The sequence below is a fragment of the Sabethes cyaneus genome, chromosome 3 (genome assembly GCF_943734655.1).
Source record: "Sabethes cyaneus chromosome 3, idSabCyanKW18_F2, whole genome shotgun sequence".
In the NCBI taxonomy this organism is placed as follows: Eukaryota; Metazoa; Arthropoda; class Insecta; order Diptera; family Culicidae; genus Sabethes; species Sabethes cyaneus.
This window is the reverse complement of record NC_071355.1, coordinates 82,798,655-82,821,061: the sequence shown is the minus strand read 5'-3', so window position 1 is coordinate 82,821,061 and position 22,407 is coordinate 82,798,655.

Below are 22,407 nucleotides of genomic sequence, written 5' to 3'. Positions count from 1 at the left end.
AAGGTCTTTCTTCATAATTTTTGTAAATTTTCACTTAATAAATACAGGAAAAATGCTACTGGACTGAAAAGTTTTATCTATACTATTTTTTCTTTCTTCAACACAGGGTTACTCTACTCAGGTACGCTACTTACACACATTCAACTGCAGTGCCTCACATCACAGAAGCAAAATCTGTACAAAACATGTATGAAGCATTTGTAGAGCTGAGTTTAATCAACCATTTTTCTGAACAGAGTAGTGAATTATTTTTTTCATTTATAGTAGAAACGGCTTTTAAACCTTGTTATATAAATAGAACGTTCCTGATGTAAAAATTATATTTTTAATGTAAATTACATCCGGGATATTTCTGCTGCTTTATGTCGTAAATCAGCTTTCAAGATTATTGAACAAGTATTGCATGAAAACGTGATGGACAATTTTTATTATTTTTTCTGAATCAGTGCACAACAATCTATAAGAAGCAGTTGAAAAATCCTATGCAGTTTTTTGATGCAGACCTGTGTTATTAGGGAAGATAGCGTGTCATTCCAAAAAATCAAAAACGAGTGTGACGCAAAGTGGTTATATTTTGGTTACGGCGAGTATCACAAAAAGAGGTTACATTTCCATATTTTTGTACCAGTCGATCGGACTTCAATAAAAAATATTGTTGACATGAAATATTACCAAATTCTGCTACCTACACACTCACGACCATCTTCCTGCGCAGCTCAATCACGTGGCAATGCAATTCGCTGTGGAGGAGCTCGTGAGCGACGCACCATCATCTGCTGGATTACAATGACGAGCGAGAGTGACGACTGTGATTGATAGGAAAATAAGGAAAGGAGTCCAACCGAGAATGCTCAAGCAGGTGTGTTCGCTAGATCGCGCACGCATGGGTGACAAAATCAAATCAGTACGGGCTTCGCAACACCGTTGAAAATGACAAATAAGAGACATGACACGACGTCTCTTATTTGTCGTTTTCAACGGTGTTGCGAAGCCCGTACTGATTTGATTTTGTCACCCATGCGTGCGCGATCTAGCGAACACACCTGCTTGAGCATTCTCGGTTGGACTCCTTTCCTTATTTTCCTATCAATCACGGTCGTCACTCTCGCTCGTCATTGTAATCCAGCAGATGATGGTGCGTCGCTCACGAGCTCCTCCACAGCGAATTGCATTGCCACGTGATTGAGCTGCGCAGGAAGATGGTCGTGAGTGTGTAGGTAGCAGAATGCATGCAATGTACACAGCACGAGTGGTTGTTTACCGTACACTTTCGTCAGGGGGGCAAGCGTTGGAAGCTAAGCTTCTTACACTCGCTTTTGTAAGAGTGGGCGTTATTTGCATCTCGCTCGATTTGCATTGTTTTTCAGTAGGTACGTTTACTAAGAAAATGAGAATGGTGTCCAGGCAGAGAACCATTTCTGGAATTTCCAAAGCAGTTTTTATGATAAAAAAAGATATATTCACGAAAATTTATTGTTGTGCTCTTTGCATCTCTCAGAACACAATGATAAATTTTCGTGAACGATATCTTTTGTTTTGAGCATAAAAACTGCCTGCAGTTTTTGGAGCGTCTTAGTAGAATACGAAACCTGAAATTAATTAACCTAAATTTTGTTTTCAAATAAAAACTGCTTTTGAAATCCCAGAAATTGATGATTCGTGTTTAATCCTTAAATGGTGTGACAAACGTAAAAGATGTCCCAACGATAAGTGAAATTAAGAAGCCCATCAAGGAGCTGATGCAAAATAAATTGACTGGGAACGTTCAAGATGCTTATCAAGATGACTTGTTTTCATCGGTTGATTATAGGTATTTTTAGTATACAACAGCTACCAGAGCCGAAAGAATGGAAGGATGGAGTTATCTGTCCAATATACAAGAAAGGCAGCAAAGTACTCTCCCGGGCTCATTGAAGGACGGTCAGTGACGGATCAAATATTTACGCTGCGGTAGATGCTCCAAAAAGTCTATGAATATCAAAGTTCTCACGCAAATTTTTTTTTATTGATTTCAAATCTGCATATGATACAATAGACTGTAAAGAGCTATCGAAAATCGCAGCCGACAACAACTTTTCCGGAAAGCTGATCATACTGATTAAGGCTACGTTGAATGATACACAGTGTATGTGTGTGCAGGTCCCGGTGAATTGTCGAATTTATGACATTGATAATCCCAAGTGTCACATTTCGGCACTTCTAGTTGCAGCAACTTATTTATATTCGGTATTATTTATAATCGGAAATATAATCTGTTGCGGCAATAACTAAATACCAACTGTATTATTAGTGTTGTCGATAGAACATCTGTGACGGTGTAAAAGTACAGAACAGAAGTGCACTCAAAAAAATCGACACGTCGCATCCACGTGAAAAATCATGTAAACTTCTGTACAACAACTTACGTGAACTTCATGTACTAGTTAACGGGAGAATTGATAATATTTACCGGGATCGCACGTAAACTGGTTAGTATGAGTACGAGTTACCAACAATTCACGTGAATGTTACATGAAAACTGTGATGGACGAGAATTACCTATGTTTTCACGTAAACTTGACGTGCTGACGTGCTGTATAATATAGCTGAGTGTGGAAGTCCGAACGATTCGGCGATCAAAACTGGTACCAGAGACTTTTTAGTTTTTCTTTTTCTTTGGGAAGGTTTTCGCATAGAAGCGAATAACAGCAATATAAGCAGAACGCTCGCTGCCAATCGCATAGCAGATTTCACATGCTTTCGAGTGCATTCGTATGCGTTCGTGTGTTTTCGTGGGAAAAAGTAACTCGCTACCGCTAGGTTCGCTAGTATCTGTAAAAAGTAGCATGTACGTGTTTGAATTTCTACTTCCACTTCTGTTCTGTGCTTAAAAGACTCGGAGCACCATTCGGCTCCCAGTTTGCACCTGGTATCAAGAAGCAGTTGCAAATCCAATGTAGCCAGATCCATCATTCGTTATGTAAAATTCATTGATGTAGTAACATTACGAGCTCTTTAATGAGCAGATTACGTAGTGTTCAAGTTGCTTATACAGCCGTTTGTATATAGAGAGCGAAGGCAAAACAAAATGGAGAAGGACGCTGCGAATCGAAAACTGAATCTGAACACTGCTCATGTGCTCTGTTTTGGAGGAAACATTCCTGATTGTGTGGGTGACGAACGACGAAACCTGCATCAAGACAGGCTCTTGAGTAGAAATTTTATATGGAAACGAAAAGGGAAGTAATGGCAGGCGTTTTCAAGCATATGAAGTTGTCGAAATTCGCTAAGAAATATCTGATTTGGCAGGCTGTTTGGACCTTCAAGCGTATGGCGTAAAAAGGGACATTTGCATTGCAATCGGGTACGGCGTCGCCGACTAGGAAAATTACAGGAAAAAGTGACTGGGAAAATGTTTGCTATCTTTCCTGAAGAAATACGATTGTCCCGTGCTGTTTTGGCCGGATTTGGCTTCCTTCCGTTACGGAACAAAGACCATGCAGTGGTAGGCCGCCAACAACGTGCTGGTGGTGCCCAAAGACAAGAATATTCCCAACACCCCTAGCTTTGTTTAAACAAGAAATTATTGAAAACGAGAAGTAAGATAAGGTACAATCTGCCGTTCTGCGGCGAACAAAGTGGACTAGGTGGTGACCGGACGAGAGCCATAAATACGATAGCCATACGGACGGTTGCCATACGTACGAATGCCATATAGACGAATGCCATAATGTATGTTTCCCATAATGGACGGGAGCCATACAGACGGATGCCATAATGTATGTTTGTCATAATGGACGGAAGCCATAATGTACGTTTGCCATAATTCATATTTTTGGTTTGGAAGCCCACAACTACACTTCGATCCCCCCTTCCTTGCCCCTCTTTCCCCTCCTTTTCCAAAAAAAAAAAAATTCGTTACTTTCCCCTACCGTCCCCCTCCATCAATTGTAAAACCATCGTTTCAAAAAAATATTAATATTAATGCCTGACCGCATTTCAAGGTCAAAGACTAAAACACGAGTTTGGTCAATTGGCTACTTTTGCTGAATTCGTCCATTCATTTCGATGGTCTTTCGTTTGATCACACCTTGAAAAGCGATGTTAAATAGCATACGGGATAGTCCAACGGACAAAGGACAATAGAAAGGACTCAGTCGTGTTAGTTTATCCTGGTAACCGTTCTTGTTACTAACTGCCATAGCTCTTCACGTTTAACTGTATCGTATGCTGCCTTAGAATCCATGATAATATAAAGCATAGGCATGCCGACATCTCGGGAGAATTTATCTGAGAGTGAAAATTTGACCCTTAGTAGCACAGGCTTCCGTAAAGCTCACCTGGTACTACCCTATGAAACTTCTTGCTATTGAGTAATTCTTGTTGAAACGGGGCCACTACTGACACGAGGTCTTCAAATATCATAACTTTTGTACCTGATTGGTTGAAAATGGTATAAAAATGAGAATTACACTGTTAACTCGAAAAAAAAGTGGAATTTTCAGCAAACCTTGAGAACTATATCATCAGATTTTTTCTAAAGCAATGAAACAACCAACAAATGGCATAGTTTTGTGAAGAAGAACTGGTTTTTCACCATATTGGATTTTATCAAAAAATCATTGTACACTTATCAAAACGATTTTTCATAGAGCTATAAACTCTACAGGTGAAAGAATCATAATATCATGAGACCCAACAGTTGAAATGGTACTGGCACGGATTGATTTCAGGATGCTAAGCGAACGACGATTGAGGACTGTATGATGACCGAAGCGGATTATCCTACCACCTTAATCGAGAGGCTCGTCTGATACTTGTTGGACAACAAGCTTGTTGGCAGTTAAGGCCTGTGTAGTAGGAATATACTGTGCATTATGCGCTTAGCCATCCGGACGCGGGACTATACATTTCGGAGTTGTAGCGAAGTAACATGAACATTTCACTACTTAACTACATTGTATTTCTAACTAAACACTACTATGTATAGGAACAATTTATTAAATATCATTAACATTTGAATCTTTGTTAAATCATCATGTTTTAATACCAAAGTTAGAAAGAATACACCAAATTCTAAACGACTCCTTGATCAGAGGTTATTAGTTAATCAATTTACACTGACTAAGTAAGCGCTACGGCAGATATTCATTTAGATTCCTACGGCAATGCTGACACTTTGATAATAATTGTTACACTTTGGTGCGATTATTCGACAATAATGCTTAAAGAGATAGCGCCGAATTTTTTATTATTCTTTTCAAAATGCACAACAAATAAGTTAGCTTAACAATTTTTTAATAACGAAAGCAGTGCTTCTCCTTTTTTTTCATTTTATTATGAACTTCATTGCTAATAATGCTGCAGAACAATCTTGGTTTGTTTTTCTCAGCCAAAAAGCGAAAATTTATAACAAGGTTAGTGAAGGCTACGGCTTTCGACTCCGCCAAATGCTAACAACGATTTTGGCAGTTTTTATTTTTATTGGCACTACGACATTTTTGATATCAAAACGGTCGGTAGGTTGAAAATAAATAATATGCCAATTAACCTTGAACTCCCCCACGAGCGAAATTGACCTACTGTCGAAATTCGGTCTTTCAGTCTGGGTCATAAATATAAATAGGCAAATCGCCTTTCAAACTATTATTCGCATGGTGATATACTTAATGATGGTATTATTCCATATTGACAACACAACGAAGGAACACTCGGTTTTGGGATCTTTCTTCGATTACAACTGTTTTGAGCATTTTTTGTTTTGGGACACCTTCACATTAACATACATACATTAATTTACATTGCTTTGAATATGGAAATTGTAAGTCACCAAATTTCGAATATTCTCAGATGCCGCTCGATGGCTTAAATGCGAATATTTCACGGCCACTAGTTGACCTATGACAGGATATTCAACAAATTACTGTACTCTTCTTGTTGCAAAAAAAAACGGCATGACACTATATTTTCTTGCAATGTTTAAAACGTATCTTTAAGCTAGTTAGAAATGCAACTATAAACAACTGGTTTAGTTCATTCATATTTTTTTTTAATAAATATCGTGAAGAAAATCACAGTTGCAGTTCAAAACTCACAGCCTCATGTATATAAAAATTTATACAAATTTAGTTCATCTCACTTTACATGTACGTACTTTCAAAAATCTTCACAGTTAGCAGAACGCATCCACTTCCTAACATCGATCATATCACGTATTCTGCTAATTAATTCTTCTCTCACAAATGCTTGATCGGCGACTAAGTAAGCACTAGTACTTAGTGGCTTTGCGGTCAGCTTTGATTCGAATGTTGTACCGCACGCGACGAAGTTATATCGACTACTAAAGTTTTAGCTCAATCCGCGACTAGGCCTGCATTTTAAGAATCGTTAATCGCCACTCTGTGGGGCCTCTAGGAGTTTATCTTAGATTGGCTAGTCAACTTAGTAGGTAGTAGTCACATGAATGGTGTGACCGTTAATAGTAATATACTAGGAGGTGGTCTGGGAGGATGGTTGGCATAATTATGTTAGCAGTTGGAGGTGAAACGATGGGAGATTCTTCCGTCAGAAGGTTAAACATTGTCTGCGGCTACCGTGGACGTTTTCGGTGGAAATCTTCCGAATTCAGTGGCGTCAGTTTATGGTCTGTTTATTGATCGTAATAGTGGATGATTTAATGTGGAACTAATAGTCGTTTGTTGAGTTGTTGACTTGAGCTGATTTGTATTAAAATATGGACATCAATGCTTCCACCAAGAGTGGCAGTGGCGAGAAAATTTTAATCCCCTCAAGGCTTATCCGATGCACAATCAACGTAACAAACGGTTTGTCATGGATGGAGGCTGGGCTCGAACATATAAATGAAGAAGAATTTCCGTCACATTGATTTGAAACGCGAAAACATTTGTTTTATTTTCAAGATTTAGCGCTTCAACCAGATTTCGAATAAAGTGGGTGCACGGTGCTCCGCTGAACGATAGAAAAATCAGAAAGGTGATTACCAGTTTGAATTTACGTCTTTTTGATGTGATGAAAAAAAAATCCTTTTGAAAAATTACTGTGTGGAAACTGTGGAGCATTATCTTGTCGTGAACAGTTTGTAGAAAACTTTTCCAGATTATATTTTTCTTCGATTGTTTCATAAAAACCTGCGTTCTTTGTATGACAACTGTGTTCGGACATGTTGCGCACAACACATTTTAAGTTTATCCAGGGCACTTCATATTACGCGAACTCTGATTTCCTAAAAAATGTGAATATTGTAAATATTTAGTAAACAGCAGCTGCGCGGTTATTTTGTATGTGATTTTTAATCGCGGGTTTGTCGCTTTTATTTTTTCCATCTCAATCTACAGCGCAACTCGACGAACGACGGCGCACGGTGCATTAGGCTGCCTCGTACGTACCATCCTATTAAAACACAAGGCTCAAAGGAGGTACGGTCATGTGGCGTCTCTGGTGGACCGTTTTCAAATTCGATTCGATACACTGTCAACGTCTGCTTTTAGCATTGAACTAAGTTTAAGTTTTAGTTGGTTAGGTTTATGGGTTTATCAGCGCAGTGCGGCGCCAGCCGAAGAAAAGTGGTCACCTTGAATTTCGGTATTCGCTGTGCTCGTGACTCATATCACGTAGTCTGGCAGCGTAACAACTGTCACAGTACGGTCCGCTGAGTGAGGTTTAAACCAACTTGAATCGTAGGCATTCAGATTTTAGCTTTTTGCTATGATTTTCTGATTTTGTAATGCTGCAACAGCATAAGTTCGCATTGGTGGTGCTAAGCAATAATAATATACGATGCAGTTTTTTTAAGACTTCTAAGCATGCTGAATGCGTATGCGCAGGTATCATGCGTATTTTGAACCGGTTCCAGCGGCATATTTTAAATGAGCATTGGTCCCAAATGGAGAAACTACTCAGATAGACCTACTTCTGCTGATAGAGGGGAAGTGCGGTAAGTTCCTGAAGATAGAATGCTATATTTATCGAATTAAATTTTTCGAATTATAGAGTTACAAGTTGTTGTCGTCGAAACCGTATAAGCTTTATTGATTGTAAGAAGCCTATCACATGTTAAATTCTTTACCTGGCTAGCAATCTGCGAATGTGGCAACATGAGTACGCTGTTCATTACATCAGGGATCGTCAACGGCCGAATTTGCATAGACGAATGCATTCAAAAACAATTTTTACCCTTCTTGATTTTTCACAAATACTTATAATAGATGACAACTTAGTATTTGTCTCGAGGTATGGACTCGAACTTGATGTAGGGTTCATCATTCATCACAATGCAGAACGGATTTGTGACCGCTTCCGGTACCGCTTCCTTGTGCGAGTTTTACCGCCATGTTCTGTTTGTCAATCCAATTTGGTAGCTTCCACACTTTATACACGTGTAAGCTAGAATGTATCATTGGTTGTTGCACAAAAAGTCGAATTTTTAACCGTTTTTGCTACATCCCAAATCAAAATATTGGGTTCCGCTTGAATGGGTAACTACCATTCTGGCATTCTCCGGGTTTGTAGTGCCGAGTTTTATATTCTTCTGCCATCCTGCTTCTGTCTAATGCTTCTTGAACGTTCTGGTCACTTGGGATAGAATTGAATGTGATAATTATTGATCAATCCGAAGTAACAATTTGGGTTTTATTATACTCTTGTGATGGCATTTAAGACCAAAATTGGCCATGAAAACCGCAATAAAGCTCACAATAAAATTCACATTGGTGCTTGGGATTGATGAGAAACTTGGCAGAGTTACGTTGTGCTACCGTAGCGACAAACAGTATGAACAGTTCGATGCGTCATCGTATAGGCAATTATCGATATCGTCTAGATTTCGACCGCGTTCAACGATCTGACTGCTGAGATTAGTCAGTCGTCTGCAGTTGGTTAACAAGTACGATTTGGGCGATTCTTTGTGGCCGTAATTCTGGTTTTGCACAACGGAGATCATGATAGACCTGTTTCTGCTCTTATAGAATCCAAGGAAGCTATTCAAATCTTCCGACAAAAAAAAGCTATTCTTCATGTGTTTTATTGTTCGCATTAATGACTCGCCCGAAATCCTGAATTTTGGAACTGTGAGTCAAAAGTTTTATTATTGACGGTAATTTCGCGATAAAATAAAACATCAAACATTGTTTCATCGCCAGTGGACGTACATCATTATTCGAACCACATCAGGTAGTTTACAGATCTAAAAGCATGAGACATTGTGAAAAATGATTATTTTTTTAAATATTTTACGAACAAGGGATAATGTTGGATGATATATTCCGATTATAAAAAGCAAAGCCATGGGTACAAACGTCTTTCAGAATTTGACCCTTCTTTATCGACAGACTCCGCAGCCGGTTATTAGAGTACAGGAAAATTACAAGGCTAGTGCAAAGATCCTATTAACTCTCTAGCGCAGTGGTGCTCAGGCATAGGTATGGTGCGGGCCAAACGAGATCGCCCCATGATGTCGCGGGTCGCAAATTCCTCTGGTCATTCTTGCACATAATAAAATGCAAAATATGCGGCAATAAAAACCATTTTCTGGGAATTACCACAAGATTTAAACCGGAAAGAATTCGGAACTACAAAATGCATTACGACTGATTTAAGTGACCCCTGTGTCATCAAGAAAATTACTTATAAGTCCACCGTCTCTCAAATCAGTCCGCGGGTCGCACAAAACATTTTGAATGGCCATCTTGGTCATCTCTAGCGGCATCGCCCAGTCGAGATTCGAACATACGACGATTGGCTTGTTAGGCCAGCATCGTACTCCGAAGTTAACTTAAACTTACTTACTTACTTATGTGTCCATGTCCGCCGGTCCGGCAGAACAAAGGGATGAAATCAGAGATCTCCACTGCTGACGGTTACCCGCCATGGCTTTTACCTGTCGCCAGGACAGGTTCTCGTCTACAGCCCGGATGTCGTTGGCTAAGCTCCGTCGCCATGAGCCTCTGGGTCTGCCTCTTCTACGCTGTCCTTGTGGATTCCAGTCGAGTGCTGCTCTGCAAACCTCGTTCGCTCCTTTCCTCAAGGTGTGTCCGATCCACTTCCACCTACGCTCACGAATTTCTGTGGCTATCGGCCGTTGATGACACCGACGATGGAGTTCCGCATTGGATATCCAATTATCAGGCCACCAGGCACGAGTAATATATCGCAGGCACCGGTTAATGAATACCTGCAGTTTTTGCGTTGTCTCCGCTGAGACGCACCACGTTTCGCAGGCATACAGCAGTACGGATTTAACGTTTGAATTAAAGATTCGGGTTTTCGTACGTAGAGTGATCTGGTTTGAGCGCCAAATGTTTCGCAGACCTGCAAAGGCACCCCTGGCCTTCCTGATCCGTGTGGCTATATCAGTCTTGGTACCACCATCGGGCGTTGTTTGGCTACCAAGATATTGAAAGGCGGCTACCTGCTCAACTTGTTGTCCCGCTACTGTAAAGTTGGTGGAATTGTCAGTGTTCACTACCATAGACTTAGTTTTCGCTACATTGACTGTGAGACCTGCTGCTTGGGAGCTCTCGGAGAGGTCATCTAACTTGCTCTGCATGTCGTTTCGGCGTTGTGCGAGCAAGACAATGTCGTCGGCTTGGTCGAGGTCATTTAGCTGCTCTATCGTTAGAGGATTCCAAGGCAATCCTCGATTTGGTCTACTGTCAATTACTCCAACTAATATCTCATCCATAACGATGAGAAACAGAAGCGGTGATAAAATGCAGCCCTGTCTCACGCCGGCAGTAACCCTTATGGGGTCAGACAAGACGCCGTCGTGCAAAACCTTGCACGAGAACGCCTCGTACTGAGCCTCGATGAGATGGACTAGCTTATCTGGAACTCCTCTACGCCTAAGTGCGTCCCAGATGTTTTCGTGATTGAGTCGGTCGAACGCCTTTTCGAAGTCAACGAACACCAGCAGAAGAGAGTCCTGGAATTCGTTGATCTGCTCCAATATAATGCGGAGCGTTGTGATATGGCCTACACATGATCGGCCAGCACGGAATCCAGCCTGCTGCCGCCGGAGAGTAGCGTCGATCTTCTCCTGGATCCGGTTGAGGATTACCTTACAGAGTACTTTGAGAGTAATACAGAGCAACGTGATGCCACGTGATGCCAGTTACCGCATTCCGTTAGGTCTCCTTTCTTAGAGACTTTGACCAATATGCCCTGCATCCAGTCCACCGGAAAAGTTGCGGTTTCCCAAATATTGCTGAAAAGCTGATGCATCATCTGGGCTGACAAAGATGGGTCAGCTTTGAGCATTTCGGCTGAAATACGATCTATCCCTGGCGCTCTATTGGATTTCATACTCTTGATGGCTGCTACAATTTCATCCAGCGATGGCGCCTCCGAGTTCACGCGATTTATTCGACGAACTGTAGGCGTCGTACGCTGCTGGTTTTGTTGGTCTCTGACATTTGAAACTCGGAAGAGTTGTTCAAAATGTTCAGTCCATCGCTTAAGCTGTTCTGTACGGTCAGTCAATAGCTGACCAGCTCTGTCCTTTAGCGGCATCTTTGTATTCATTCTGGCACCACTAAGGCGGCGAGAAATATCGTACAACAAACGGATATCACCATTGGCGGCGGCGGTTTCTCCTTGTTTGGCTAGGGAGTTAGTCCAGGCTCTCTTGTCCCGCCTACAAGCACGTTTAACAGCCATCTCCAGTTCGGCGTATCGTTGACGGGCAGCTGTCTTAGCCGATCTGGTCCGCGCTCGCTCAATGCCGGCTTTCGCCTCTCTCCGCTCGTCGATCTTCCTCCAAGTTTCATCCGAAATCCACTCCCTCCGCCCACTGCGCGCTTTGCCGAGGATTTCATCACTGGTCGTCATGAAGGCGTTCTTGATGCCGGTCCATTGCTCTTCGACGGTTCCACCAGGTGGCAACTCCGCGGCTCGAGATTCAAGTTGTTCAACAAAGGACCTTTTCACCTCAGGATTCTCCAATCGGCGGACGTCGTAGCGGCACCCAACTTTCTCCTCCCGTCGTAGGACACGTGCGACGCGCAGACGTATCTCAGCGATAACAAGATGATGGTCGGATGCAATGTCAGCACTGCGTTTGTTGCGTACATCAAGAAGGCTCCTTCTCCATTTCCGGCTGATGCAGATGTGGTCGATTTGGTTTTCTGTTCGGCCGTCGCGGGAAACCCACGTGACTTTATGTACTGGTCTATGGGGGAAGAGTGATCCACCAATGACCATGTCGTTATTACCACAGAATTCTGTAAACAGCTCCCCGTTTTCGCTCATCTCTCCTAGGCTATGGCCTCCCATGACGCGTTCAAGGTCCGCGTTGTTTGAGCCAATCTTCGCGTTGAAGTCGCCCATGTGAATTTGAATGTCCCCCTTCGGGATTTTCTCAACCACGCTGTTCAGCTGGCTGTAAAAGCTCTCTTTCTCCTGCAGGCCGGCAGCATCTGTTGGCGCATAGCACTGGATTGCCGTAAGGTTCCTAACCCGTGTTCTGAATCTGGCAACGATTATTCGCTCATTTATTGGTTCCCACTTCCTCAGGGCCGTATGTGCTCCTGGGCTCAGTAGGAATCCAACTCCTCTTTCTCGAGTAGCATTTTCACCTCGTAAGCCAGAGTAGAGCAAGACTTGCCCGGATGATGTCCTGTGTTCGCCAGTACCCGGCCAGCGGACCTCGCTCAGCCCCAGGATTTCAAGCTTCAGGCGGCTAGCTTCCCCTGCAAGTTGAGTTGAGTCCGGAGTCAACTGGGAGGGCTATATTCCGATTATATTTTGGGTGATTTTTTTTAATTTTTTGGGAGTTTTTTCTCTATTTCTTGTTGCACCATGATTTATTACGTTAAAAACGACAAGAAATTTAAGTATCCACACGTTGAGCTGGTCGTGTGATAAAAAAATGATATGTATACGACTGAACCAGAATAAAATATATCGGTACGTTCATTTTGTAATTAAATGTTTGATTCGTTGCAACCAGAGATGAATTAATTGAATACGATTATCATTGTTGAATGAAGTATATGGTTCGGTACGGCCATAAATGAATTAAACGGTTTGGCACGACTATCGATAACTGGAATGATTCGGTACGATCATTGCTGAATGATGTATATGGTACGGTAGGACCATAGATGAATTAAACGGTTTGGTACGATCGTTTATGAGTAATATGATTCGCAGCGATCGATACAATGGTTCATTGTAGAAAAGATGGCTTTATTTAGTATGAATTAAGTACCAGATTATGTACATAAGTAGTCATACAGGTTTAAGTAAATAATTTATTTGGATTTTTGGCAGATAAAATAGCATGGCATGGGACTCTTCTTTGCTGTTCTGGTATCACCACATTCAGTATGCCATGGTGCAAATATGTACGCGCCATTACGGATGTCAATGGAGACTGTTATATTGAAAAGAGAGACACAGAAGAAGAATAATATGCTAAGCGGAAATGAACGTGGATTTAGCAGGAAAATTCAATACTATTCAATGTCAATACTGCCGGTCCAGCAAGACACAATAAAACGTGTGAAAAAAAATTGACTTGACGGACTAGAAGGGAAAGTAGAGTTCCGCATTATCCGAAAAACAAACACAGCAGTGATGTGAAGTCAACGCTCTATGGAAACTTGTGTTTCTATTCAGAAGAAAAGTCAATAATATGGGCGGAATGCGCTTGGACATCCGTTCGTTTACGTCAGGTGCACCTAACCAGGTATTAGTAAACGTACGACGTACTACGAAACCTCTTTTACTGCTGGCATCGCTAATCGCGCGACTCTGCTGTACCCTCTGGGCGATCAGCTACAGGAATTAACCGTCACCACAAATCCTGTTTCAGTGCCCTTAAGAAGAGCTATCTTCAGGATTTCGATCGCGTGTCAGATATCTGTTGAATGTATGACAAGGTCGGTTTTAATCTATACCTATAAAGAAGGATTTCTGTCTGTCTGTCTGTCTGTCTGTCTGTCTGTCTGTCTGTCTGTCTGTCTGTCTGTCTGTCTGTCTGTCTGTCTGTCTGTCTGTCTGTCTGTCTGTCTGTCTGTCTGTCTGTCTGTCTGTCTGTCTGTCTGTCTGTCTGTCTGTCTGTCTGTCTGTCTGTCTGTCTGTCTGTCTGTCTGTCTGTCTGTCTGTCTGTCTGTCTGTCTGTCTGTCTGTCTGTCTGTCTGTCTGTCTGTCTGTCTGTCTGTCTGTCTGTCTGTCTGTCTGTCTGTCTGTCTGTCTGTCTGTCTGTCTGTCTGTCTGTCTGTCTGTCTGTCTGTCTGTCTGTCTGTCTGTCTGTCTGTCTGTCTGTCTGTCTGTCTGTCTGTCTGTCTGTCTGTCTGTCTGTCTGTCTGTCTGTCTGTCTGTCTGTCTGTCTGTCTGTCTGTCTGTCTGTCTGTCTGTCTGTCTGTCTGTCTGTCTGTCTGTCTGTCTGTCTGTCTGTCTGTCTGTCTGTCTGTCTGTCTGTCTGTCTGTCTGTCTGTCTGTCTGTCTGTCTGTCTGTCTGTCTGTCTGTCTGTCTGTCTGTCTGTCTGTCTGTCTGTCTGTCTGTCTGTCTGTCTGTCTGTCTGTCTGTCTGTCTGTCTGTCTGTCTGTCTGTCTGTCTGTCTGTCTGTCTGTCTGTCTGTCTGTCTGTCTGTCTGTCTGTCTGTCTGTCTGTCTGTCTGTCTGTCTGTCTGTCTGTCTGTCTGTCTGTCTGTCTGTCTGTCTGTCTGTCTGTCTGTCTGTCTGTCTGTCTGTCTGTCTGTCTGTCTGTCTGTCTGTCTGTCTGTCTGTCTGTCTGTCTGTCTGTCTGTCTGTCTGTCTGTCTGTCTGTCTGTCTGTCTGTCTGTCTGTCTGTCTGTCTGTCTGTCTGTCTGTCTGTCTGTCTGTCTGTCTGTCTGTCTGTCTGTCTGTCTGTCTGTCTGTCTGTCTGTCTGTCTGTCTGTCTGTCTGTCTGTCTGTCTGTCTGTCTGTCTGTCTGTCTGTCTGTCTGTCTGTCTGTCTGTCTGTCTGTCTGTCTGTCTGTCTGTCTGTCTGTCTGTCTGTCTGTCTGTCTGTCTGTCTGTCTGTCTGTCTGTCTGTCTGTCTGTCTGTCTGTCTGTCTGTCTGTCTGTCTGTCTGTCTGTCTGTCTGTCTGTCTGTCTGTCTGTCTGTCTGTCTGTCTGTCTGTCTGTCTGTCTGTCTGTCTGTCTGTCTGTCTGTCTGTCTGTCTGTCTGTCTGTCTGTCTGTCTGTCTGTCTGTCTGTCTGTCTGTCTGTCTGTCTGTCTGTCTGTCTGTCTGTCTGTCTGTCTGTCTGTCTGTCTGTCTGTCTGTCTGTCTGTCTGTCTGTCTGTCTGTCTGTCTGTCTGTCTGTCTGTCTGTCTGTCTGTCTGTCTGTCTGTCTGTCTGTCTGTCTGTCTGTCTGTCTGTCTGTCTGTCTGTCTGTCTGTCTGTCTGTCTGTCTGTCTGTCTGTCTGTCTGTCTGTCTGTCTGTCTGTCTGTCTGTCTGTCTGTCTGTCTGTCTGTCTGTCTGTCTGTCTGTCTGTCTGTCTGTCTGTCTGTCTGTCTGTCTGTCTGTCTGTCTGTCTGTCTGTCTGTCTGTCTGTCTGTCTGTCTGTCTGTCTGTCTGTCTGTCTGTCTGTCTGTCTGTCTGTCTGTCTGTCTGTCTGTCTGTCTGTCTGTCTGTCTGTCTGTCTGTCTGTCTGTCTGTCTGTCTGTCTGTCTGTCTGTCTGTCTGTCTGTCTGTCTGTCTGTCTGTCTGTCTGTCTGTCTGTCTGTCTGTCTGTCTGTCTGTCTGTCTGTCTGTCTGTCTGTCTGTCTGTCTGTCTGTCTGTCTGTCTGTCTGTCTGTCTGTCTGTCTGTCTGTCTGTCTGTCTGTCTGTCTGTCTGTCTGTCTGTCTGTCTGTCTGTCTGTCTGTCTGTCTGTCTGTCTGTCTGTCTGTCTGTCTGTCTGTCTGTCTGTCTGTCTGTCTGTCTGTCTGTCTGTCTGTCTGTCTGTCTGTCTGTCTGTCTGTCTGTCTGTCTGTCTGTCTGTCTGTCTGTCTGTCTGTCTGTCTGTCTGTCTGTCTGTCTGTCTGTCTGTCTGTCTGTCTGTCTGTCTGTCTGTCTGTCTGTCTGTCTGTCTGTCTGTCTGTCTGTCTGTCTGTCTGTCTGTCTGTCTGTCTGTCTGTCTGTCTGTCTGTCTGTCTGTCTGTCTGTCTGTCTGTCTGTCTGTCTGTCTGTCTGTCTGTCTGTCTGTCTGTCTGTCTGTCTGTCTGTCTGTCTGTCTGTCTGTCTGTCTGTCTGTCTGTCTGTCTGTCTGTCTGTCTGTCTGTCTGTCTGTCTGTCTGTCTGTCTGTCTGTCTGTCTGTCTGTCTGTCTGTCTGTCTGTCTGTCTGTCTGTCTGTCTGTCTGTCTGTCTGTCTGTCTGTCTGTCTGTCTGTCTGTCTGTCTGTCTGTCTGTCTGTCTGTCTGTCTGTCTGTCTGTCTGTCTGTCTGTCTGTCTGTCTGTCTGTCTGTCTGTCTGTCTGTCTGTCTGTCTGTCTGTCTGTCTGTCTGTCTGTCTGTCTGTCTGTCTGTCTGTCTGTCTGTCTGTCTGTCTGTCTGTCTGTCTGTCTGTCTGTCTGTCTGTCTGTCTGTCTGTCTGTCTGTCTGTCTGTCTGTCTGTCTGTCTGTCTGTCCTGTGTTCCTTATAAATTTGCATGTAGAGGTTTTTGGGGCCAGGAAAGGTTTTAGTGATGGTTAGAGACCCATCCCCCCACTAAGAGGGGGGGCTCCCATACAAATGAAACACAAATTTCTGCATAACTCGAGAACTAATCAAGCAAATAGAACCAAATTTGGCATGTGGGTGTTTTCGGTAACAAGAATTTATTCTAGGGTAATTTGAGACCCCTCCCCTCTTCATAAGAGGAATTATAACTCCTCGCCCCTTTAAGAGGGGGGGGTTTCCATACAAATTTCCTCATAACTCGAGAACTAATCAAGCAAATGGAACCAAATTTGGCATGTGAAGGTTTTCGAGGGCAAGAAAATTTTCTATGTTGAATTAGGACCCCTCCTCACTTTAAGAGGGGGGGCTCCTGTACAAATGAAATACAAATTTCCTCCTAACTCGAGAACTAATCAAGCAAATAGAACAACATTTGGCATGTAAGTGTTTTTTTTGGTGACAAGAATTTATTCTATGGTGAATTGAGACCCCTCCCCTCTTTATAAGAGGAATTATAACTCCTCTCCCCTTTAAGAGGGGGGACTTCCATATAAATTTCCTCATAACTCGAGAACTAATCAAGCAAATGCAACCAAATTTGGCATGTGAAGGTTTTCGAGAGCAAGAAAATTTTCTATGGTGAATTAGGACCCCTCCCCACTTTAAGAGGGGGGGGGGGGCTCCTATACAAACGAAATACAAATTTCCTTATAACTCGAGAGCTAATCCAGCAAATGGAACCAAATTTGGCATGTAGGTGTTTTTGGAGGCAAGAATGTTTTCTATGATGAATAAGAACCTCTCCCCACTTTAGGAGGGGGGGCTCCTATACAAATGAAATACAAATTTCCTCCTAACTCGAGAACTAATCAAGCAAATAGAACAACATTTGGCATGTGGGTGTTTTTTTTGGTGACAAGAATTTATTCTATGGTGAATTGAGACCCCTCCCCTCTTTATAAGAGGAATTATAACTCCTCTCCCCTTTAAGAGGGGGGACTTCCATATAAATTTCCTCATAACTCGAGAACTAATCAAGCAAATGCAACCAAATTTGGCATGTGAAGGTTTTCGAGAGCAAGAAAATTTTCTATGGTGAATTAGGACCCCTCCCCACTTTAAGAGGGGGGGGGGGGGGGCTCCTATACAAACGAAATACAAATTTCCTTATAACTCGAGAGCTAATCCAGCAAATGGAACCAAATTTGGCATGTAGGTGTTTTTGGAGGCAAGAATGTTTTCTATGATGAATAAGAACCTCTCCCCACTTTAGGAGGGGGGGCTCCTATACAAATGAAATACAAATTTCCTCCTAACTCGAGAACTAATCAAGCAAATAGAACAACATTTGGCATGTGGGTGTTTTTTTTGGTGACAAGAATTTATTCTATGGTGAATTGAGACCCCTCCCCTCTTTATAAGAGGAATTATAACTCCTCTCCCCTTTAAGAGGGGGGACTTCCATACAAATTTCCTCATAACTCGAGAACTAATCAAGCAAATGCAACCAAATTTGGCATGTGAAGGTTTTCGAGAGCAAGAAAATTTTCTATGGTGAATTAGGACCCCTCCCCACTTTAAGAGGAGGGGCTCCTGTACAAAGGAAATACAAATTTCCTCATAACTCGAGAACTAATCAAGCGAATTGAACCAAATTTGGCATGTGTGTGTTTTTGGAGACAATTTTTTTTTCAATGATGAATTGGGACCCCTCCCCACTTTAGGAGGGGGGGTCCTATGCAAACGAAATACAAATTTCCTCATAACTCGAGAACTAATCCAGCAAATGGAACCAAATTTGGCGTGTAGGTGTTTTTGGAGGCAAGAATTTTTTCTGTGATGAATTAGGACCTCTTTCCACATTAGGAGGGGGGGCTCCAATACAAATGAAATACAAATTTCCCCATAACTCGAGAACTAATCAAGCAAATAGAACCAAATTCGGCATGTGGAGGTTTTTGGAGGCAAAAATATTTTCTACGGTGAATTAGGATCCTTCCACACTTCAAGAGGGGGGGCTTCTACACAAATGAAATACAAATTTCCTCATAATTCGAGAACTAATCAAGCAAATGGAACCATATTTGGCATGTGGGTGTTTTTGGAGGCAACCATTTTTCCCATGATGAATTAGGACTTCTTACCTTTTTAGGAGGGGGGGGGGCTCCCATTCAAACGAAACACAAATTTGCTCATAACTTTAGAACTAATCAAGCAAATGGAACCAAATTTGGCATGTGAGAGTTTTAGATGGCAGAATTTTTTTTCTGTGGTGTATTACGACCCCTTTCCCTTTTAAGAGGGTGGGCTCCCATACAAATGAAATACAAATTTCCTTATAATTTGAGTACTAATCAAGCAAATGGAACCAAATTTAGCATGTAGGAGATTTTTGAGTCTTGAATTTATTTTATGATAGTTAGAGACCTCTCACCCCTGTGGTAGGGGGATATGGACTCTCATACAAATAAAACAGAAATTTTTGCGAAACTCAAAAACTAATCCAACTCGAGAAATTCGAGACCCTTCCATAAAACATTAATCAATAACAAGACCACAAAAACTATCTATAGTAACACTAGATCATTCAGGACGAGCCGGTCGCGAGTGTTGCCGGTGACCCGCCGTCGGAAGCGCCGCCCACTGGGGGGCTTGCAAAACTCGAGAAGTGACAAAGATCATCCGAGATTCATGATTTATGTACAACACAGGTTAATTTGTGGCAATACGAAGTTTGTCGGGTCAGCTAGTCCCCAAATAAATATAATAAATGGCCATTTCGTCAATAAAAGTTGTTCTGTAGCGGGTAACTTAGACATCTTTTCTATGCTTTTTTAAATAGTGGTTTTTTAAATCATATTTTATTTTGTGAGATGAGGAGAGTCGTGGGGCTAAAATACCCTTGATACAGAATATCACTTATCCCAGCAACAGAATATGTCTTGACTAGGGCTGTCGGTATTGGACGCTTTTGGTGAAAACCGGTATTTCGGTATTGGTGTAGAAAATACCGGTAATACCGGTAAAATATCGGTATTGGCAGATTATTCGAAATCAATAGAAATGTCGATGTTTTTCAGTAAATCTTTTTATTTTGAAACTTTAGCTTCAGTATTGTTGCTTAGCAAAGTAGAATTTAAGCAGATATTATACTCTTACTTAGCGATTTAATTCCCTTACTAGAACGAATTTTATTGCCAACACTTCCAACAATTGAAAAAACTTCCGGTTTCATCGATGTCTGGTGAACGGCTCTAAGCGCATTAGGTATTTTCCTTTCATTTCCTCAAATTTATAGTAGGGAAACCCACCTTTAATTATTTACAAAATATCTTGTATTGTAGCTTCCAGCATAAGTAATACCGCGGTCTCGTACAGCCTCTCAACAATTTTTTCTCCGTCCCCAAACCTGAACTCCTGCATAACGTCATCCTCTTCATCATCGTTCACAAATATTTGCTCTTCTCTGTTATCAATCCCACTATTCGAAGATAGTGGGATGCAGATTTCATCTCCTTGTGTAATCATTGTATCACTCAACAGACTTGAAAAATATTCCAAATTCTTTCCTGGCAGATCCTTTGATGGCAAGAATGCTCAAAAAGCGTAAAGATCCCCGTATTCTGATCAGAGCCCGGTATCGTCGAAACAAATAAATGAAGCTAACTTTCCCTTACCTTAGCTTCATACATAAAGCGACTTGTTTCATTTGTTGAACAGAACGTTTCAAGTAAGCTTCAGCTGAAGCTACTGACTGTGTCAAATGACGGCGATTGACAGTCAGGCACGATTTTTCGATGTTGAGTAGATTAATCATAATATGCAACACTTTAGGAAATGTTATTCAAAATCAATTCAATTGCATTCAAAGTCTAGGCTGACCTTTTTCTGAATATTTGATAGATAAATACAAATGAAACTTTGAAACCGTTCGTCATCGTTCCAATGACATTGATTGAAGCCAGTTTCGAAACGAAGCTGCGCTGGTTCTGCTGAAACTGAAGCTTCATTACTTCATTGTTGAATAACAATTTGCTATTTTAAGTGACGTTTCCCTGATGGGCCCCGGGGCTCTGATCTTGATTTCTAACTTCGTCATTTGAGAGCGTCGAATAATTTGGTGACTTTTGAATCTCAAGTTGTTCAAAAATAAATTGAAACGCGACGTCTGGTCATACAATGAAACATTTTTACAGCAAAGTTACTCTACTGTGTCTTAAACGGGTTCAAGAGCTATTTGAATTATTTGACCCACAATTTCACTCTCTTCATTGTTAGTAGTCGAAGAATCTCGTCGGCATTAACACCAAGTTGTTTTTCTAATAGTTTTATAATCTTTTATCAAATTTAGTTCTTATTCGAATAAGGAGTTGGAAAAAACAAGCAGATTAGAAAATACCGGAAATACCGGTTTTTTGCCTTTCCAAAACCGGTATTTCGATATCCAAAAATTCGGTACTACCGGTACTACCGGTTAGACAGCCCTAGTCTTGACAGAAATAAGTTGTACTACCGTCGCGACAAACGGTATGAACAGTTCAGTGCGTTATCGTAACGGCTATTATCGGTATCGTCTAGATTCCAACCGCATTACACAATTTTACTGCTGAGCTCAGTTAATCGTTTGCGGTTGGTTTTTTTTTACTGAGTAAGTTACCAAGTAAGACTTGGGCGATACCTTGTGGCTGTATTTCAGGCTTTACACGCTGTAATCGCTCAATCGATTTTCATGAAACTTTTCCAATGCAAACCACATACTGTCAACTATTTCCAGTTAAAATTTCAGTTATTTTTACTTACGTGGTAAAACAAATCTGGGCGTCCGGTTACAAAACGGTCTTTCATGTACCCGCAATTCAAAGTTCAGGTTGAATCAATAAAGTGTTTTTGGACAAGTTATAGGAAATTCAATGAACCTTTTTTTTCAAATATCTCGAAAACGGTTGCTTTTAGAAAAAATATTATGCGCAATTTTGTTGTAATTTGTATTATTTTATTATTATTTGTATTAAAAATACATTTTACTTCAAAATCTCTAGGAAACACATGAAACTCGTTGTTCTACGAAACCGATTTATGAAAGTGGATCCATCTCAGAATAACTAAACTAAAAGAGCCGCAAATTACTAAACAGAAATTAAAAAGAAATTGAAAAGATCAAAACAGGGATATTTTTGTTATCTTTATTTTTAGTTTTTCTTCTAATTTTCGAAAAACTGGTAATTTTTCTTTCAGTGTATTTTTTTCACATATTTAGAAATTAATTACCGACAACTCTTTCAGAAATCAGAAAGGTTTATTTCAGATTTCAACTATTTTAGAACGATTTCGCGATTTGTGTTTTTATTTGTTTGATATGTTTGTTATTAGAATTAAAGTCTGACGTTAAAGCTATTATATTAATTGTCTGGTTTTTAAAAAAATTGTTTTCGTTCGATTTCGTTAGTATAAAATTAGTGTCTCTATGACATAAAATTGTGCAACACTGCAAAATAGCACACAACGTATTTCAATAGAGTTTGAACTTTTTGGAATCATCCCACTATGAAACAACATTTGTCATTATCAACTGTTCCTGTCATCTCAACCGAAACAGAATCTTTTGCAACGAAACAGAATCGGGCATCACGATAAATCAAGAATATAGAATGTGTGTTTTCCCCAACCCGACCGGTCGGTCTCACTTTTCCAATCAAGCATTTGCGCAAACTAAAGCTCCAATTTGGTTAAGTTTGCGTCATTCCGTTTGAATCACATCAATTTCGATAAATCGCGACTTGATTCTAAATGCATTGGCAATCTT